Here is a 5,353-nt window from a genome sequence, read left to right as displayed (position 1 = left end):
AAATCCACCAATGATAACAAGCAGTAAAAACCATGCTAAGATAGACATAAAAACTAGAAACAGATCAGACACACAAAACAAACCCTGTCTACAGGTGCTCCCAGAGTCCGCCACCTCAATTTTGAGAACATTCATTGTCTATTCAGTATTCCACAGATGCATGGTTCATCAAGTTGATTGTGGGGATTTAATCCACTGTTCCTGAGGCTGCATGGAGAAATTTCCCTTTGTATTCTTTGTTTGCACAGCTCCTGGGGTTCAACTTTTATTTTGGCCCTGCCTCTGCGTGTAAGCCACCCTTGGGCATCTGTTCCCCGCCCAGACAGGAGGGGGTTAAGGCAGTGGCTGATTAGGGCTCTCTTGCTCACTCAGGCTGGGAGAGGGAGAGGTATGATAGTTATAATTAGAATGTGGGTTCAGCCTGTGGTGGCAGAGGCTGGCATGATATTGCAACAGCCTGAGGCGTGCTCTGTGTTCTCCCGGGGAAGTTGTCCCTGGATCCCCAGACTGTGGCAGTGGTGTGCTGCACAGGCTCCTGGAGGGGTGTGGGTAGTGACCTGTGCTTGCACAAAGGATTTTTGGTAGCAGCAGTGGCAGCGTTAGCGTTTCACGTCCGTCTCTGGGGTCCGAGCTGATAGCCGTGGCTCGTGTCCATCTCTGGAGCTTGTTTAGGCGGTGCTCTTAATCCCCTCTCCTTGCGCACCCTGAAATAATGGTCTCTTGCCTCTTTGGCAGATCCAGACTTTTTCCTGGACTCCCTCCCAGCTAGCTGTGGTGCACTAGCCCCCTTCAGGCTGTCTTCACGCAGCCAACCCCAGTCCTCTCCCTGGGGTCTGACCTCCAAAGCGCGAGCCTCAGTTCCCAGCCCCCACCCGCCCTGGTGGGTGAGCAGACAGGCATCTCAAGTTGGTGAGTGCTGGTTGGCACCTATCCTCTGTGCGAGAATCTCTCCACTTTGCCCTCTGGACCCCTGTTGCTGTGCTCTCATCCATGGCTCAAAAGCTTCACCCCCGCCCACCCCTCATCTCCACCAGTGAAGGGACTTCCTAGTGTGTGGAAACTTTTCCTCCTTCACAGCTCCCTCCCAGAGGTGCAGGTCGCATCCCTATTCTTTTGTCTCTGTTTTTTCTTTTGCCCTACCCAGGTACGTGGGGATTTTCTTGCCTTTTGGGAAGTCTGAGGTCTTCTGCCAGCGTTCAGTAGGTGTTCTGTAGGAGTTGTTCCACATGTAGGTATATTTCTGATGTATCTGTGGGCAGGAAGGTGAACTCCATGTCTTACTCCTCCACCGTCTTGAAGGTCTCCTCCCTTTCTTTGCCTTTTCCAGCTTCTATAGGCTGTGTGCATTCTTTGGCTCATGACCCCTTCTTCACCCCATTCTGATCTCTGCTTCTGTCATTGCATCTCCTTCTCTTGCTAGGACCCTCCTGCCTCCCTCTTACAAAGACACTTGTGATTACATTGGGCACACCTGCTTAATCCAGGATACTCCATCTCGTTTCTTTTTTCTTTTTTTAAATTAATTAATTTATTTATTTTTGGCTGTGTTGGGTCTTCATTTCTGTGCGAGGGCTTTCTCTAGTTGTGGCGAGCGGGGGCCACTCTTCATCGCGGTGCGCGGGCCTCTCACTATCGCGGCCTCTCTTGTTGCAGAGCACAGGCTGCAGACGCACAGCCTCAGCAGCTGTGGCTCACGGGCCTAGTTGCTCCGTGGCATGTGGGATCTTCCCAGACCAGGGCTCAAACCCGTGTCCCCTGCATCGGCAGGCAGACTCTCAACCACTGCGCCACCAGGGAAGACCCATCTCGTTTCTTAATCACATCTGCAAAGTTCCTTTTGCCATGTAAGGTAATACATTCATAGGCTTTGGGGATTATGTTGTAAATATCTTTGTTTCTATAGATTCTATAGGAACTAATGATCTTAGATCCCCAAAGACAGAGGCAGAATGAATTTGTATATTCAAACAGTGTGCAACTCAGGACTTCCCCGGTGGTGTAGTGCTTAAGAATCCGCCTGCCAATGCAGGGGACACGGGTTTGAGCCCTAGTCCGGGAAGATCCCACATGCCGTGGAGCAACTAAGCCCATGTGCCACAACTACTGAGCCTGCATTGTAGAGCCCGCGAACCACAACTACAGAGCCTGCACACTTGGAGCCCGTGCTCTGCAATGGGAGAAGCCACTGTAATAAGAAGCCCATGCACCACAACGAAGAGTAGCCCCTGCTCCTCAACTAGAGAAAGCCCGCACATAGCAACAAAGACCCAATGCAGCCAAAATAAATAAATAAATAAAACAAATTTAAAAAAAAAAAAAAGTGTGCAACCCAAATGGTACCTTTCTGGCTATTCAAAATCGTTGACTTTCTGCAACTCACTATATCATCACCCTTTCATCATGAGCTGTGATTCTCAAAAGAATTCCAAATCATTCACAGCTCCTTCATTGGTGAGACCGTTATGACAACAATCCTTGACATGTTATGAAGTATTTAAGAGCTCTTATTGCCTCCTTCTCTTTCAGCACCAAATTTTGAAAAGAGGAATCAACACTCACCATCTCCATTTCTTTAGATCCTATTTACAATTCTACCCAGGAAAAGCTGGCACCAATCTGGGCTTTAGTTTCCTCACCTGGTTCAGGTCCCTTATTATTGAGATGTTCCTCTCTAGCTTTAAACTCCATGACTCCAGGCTACTGCTTCTCAATCGTACAAAATCAGTAGTGGGCTGGTTCCCCTCAAGTCTCTTAGCCCCTATTCAACTATATTTCTCCTCTGACCTCAAGCCAAGCTGTCAGTCTAATCAGTTTGTTGTGACAAGCTTCAGTATAGAATTCAGCAAAAACTTTTTGGTATTGTAGAATTCCACTAAGAAAACAATTCAAGGTGGGAATGAAGCCTGCTCCTGCATCTCTAGGAGACTTCTCTCCTGATGCTGGGCTGTGTACTGATGCCCTTCTGGCCAGAAGCTTTCCTGTACTAAGAAAGCAAAAATATGACCATCTCATGATGGAAGGAGCTAGAAACACCAGCACAGATGTGCCCAAGGCAGCCTGGCTTCTTAGAGATCCTACTTTCTAACAAATTTCACTTTTAGTTATGTATTTATTTTTCATATAATCAGTTACATCTTTTGGGCTGAAGATGAACAATACATCATACAACCAGGGAAAGAGAGCAGTTTCTTTTTGAAAATTCAGTATCCTATTAAATCTTTTAAATTGTCTTATAAAATATTTCAAGCTTGGATTTTCTGTAATTTAGCTTATAATAACCACTGAGGGAGATCTTGCAATGGTTGATTAGGCTCTAAAAGCTTTTCCTGATTATCTTCAGAAAGACCTGATTATCTTCCTGCTTCTGGGGGAGAGGGTCTATTGGGGAATGCTCCACAAATGAACTGTGAATGGGGAAGGGTTGCCTCTGTTCTTGTGTTAACTTGTAGTAAGTGAATAGCTAATACAACTTTGTTTCTTCATTCACTCAGTGTATTTATGGAGGCCTTTGCATGTGCTAGGATTTATGCTGGACAGTAAGCATAGATATGAATTAGACACAGCTTGGCTTTCAGGGGGCTTCCAGTCTAGTATGATAGATAGGTATGCAAATATCATATAAACTAAGTGAAAGAAAATGTCATGCATTTTTCTGAAGCATCTGTATAGTATACAATGAGGATAAAATGGGAATGGACCCATGATTTTATTATCAGAAAATGGGGGAGCATCACTTGATATCCTTGTAAGTTCTTACCCAGAGTAGCAGACATGTGAATGAAAAGGCTTTCTGAAGGAGGCTTGGCATTATCCATATACTAGTTCAAGACTCCCCTAAATATTTATGGAGTATCCACCTTAAGTCAAGAACTCTTTGATGATTAAGAATTTATTTGACTAAATGGTCAAATAAAAAGGGAGATTAATTACAGAAGAATCAAAGAAGGAGAATATTCTTCTTGCCAAAAGAATAGAGAAAAGGGAAATAAAGATGTAGTGAAAATTCAAGGGAGTCTACCTTAATATTAAATATTTATCTAGTAGGTGTTGAAAGTTTTTCCATACTCTAATCAGGCTTATCAAATTTGAAATGATAACCCCATAAATGTAAAAATATGAGATTTCTTTTGTGGCTTTCCTTGCAGTGGTAAAAACAGAATATGTGACTTAAAAAATAATCTTGGCTTTATAAATCTATGGGGAATAGCTTAAACTCTCAAGTGGTTCTTACGTTTCTTGAGAAAGAAAAGATATTATTTTCTATAACAGTCATTTTAAACCAAAGCAGCAGTAGATGATTTAATATGAGGGAAAAAAAACCCTAATAACTTAGTAGAAATACAGGCAAAGAATAAGAATAGGCAGTTCGTAGAAAAAGATATATGAATGGATTATACAGATATAGAAAATATTCAGCATTACAGTTAAAGATACGCAAAGAAAAGCAAGGAGATACCTACCTGATTGCCAACATTTAGACATTTGATAATATCTGGTGTTGAAGAGTAAAGAAGCTGTCAACCTCAAACATAGATGAAAGAAATATGGGTGCAACCATTTTGGAGAGCAATTGGATGCTAATAGAATTGAAGATGCACACATATGCTGTGACCTAGTTAACTCCACATCCAGAAATTTATCCTAAGATAAGTGGTCAGAGAAGTTATGAACAAAAATGTTTCTGTAAACTTGTTTCTAATAGCAATACCAAAATGTAATGATCAATTGGAGATCAGTTAAGTAAATTATGGGTGATTCATACTATGGAACATTACACCACTATTAAAGAGTAAGATATAAATACATTTGTGCTAACATAGAAATATCTCTATCATTAAAAAGCAAGATGCAGAGCAGTGTGTTTGTTGCCTGTAAATGGAAGATATTTTAATGGGTACCCTAGAAACTTCTAATAGTGGTTCTACAGGGAGTGGAATTGGGTGGATTTGGAGTAGGAAGGAGAATTAATTTTTATTGTATACATTGGATTCTGTTTCACTTGTTTCCCTATGTATATGTGTTTCTTTTTTCAATTAAAAAGAAAAAAACTAGTTTAAATAGTAGACAGAAGAGCTCAGTGATGGAATGGTAGTGTCAGAAGACTATTTGTAGTCCATGAAATACAGAAAAATTCATCTACTTAGTCATTCTGAGCTCTAACAGTACTTCGAATTCTTTTTCTGCAGCCTCTAGTGAACCTCCAGATAGCGTTCACCAGTGCTTCCTTGACTCTGTCTTGGTTTCCGCACATTAGATAAAACGGCCACGTCTTCCAGCCTTGACAGACTTGTCTGATGTAGGAGATAAACTTAATCAATTGGCCTGGCCCAAATTCCTGGTTGCCAAGAGTGGC

The 5,353-nt window shown here is 42.4% G+C and overlaps 1 long non-coding RNA gene across 1 annotated transcript; it reads right to left on the bottom strand.

Moving 5' to 3' along the window:
- Nucleotides 1-1,108: 1,108 nt before the first annotated feature.
- Nucleotides 1,109-3,679, bottom strand: LOC309654739. The gene is made up of 2 exons (XR_014260426.1): nucleotides 1,802-3,679; nucleotides 1,109-1,494 (listed from the first exon to the last, which is right to left on the bottom strand). It is a non-coding gene; the product is annotated as an uncharacterized lncRNA (long non-coding RNA).
- Nucleotides 3,680-5,353: the final 1,674 nt, after the last annotated feature.

This window comes from Balaenoptera physalus (assembly GCF_965194825.1).
Source record: "Balaenoptera physalus genome assembly, chromosome: 2".
NCBI classification, from domain to species: Eukaryota; Metazoa; Chordata; class Mammalia; order Artiodactyla; family Balaenopteridae; genus Balaenoptera; species Balaenoptera physalus.
The sequence above is the reverse complement of the archived record's forward strand: the minus strand, read 5'-3'. Positions and strand labels throughout refer to the sequence as shown.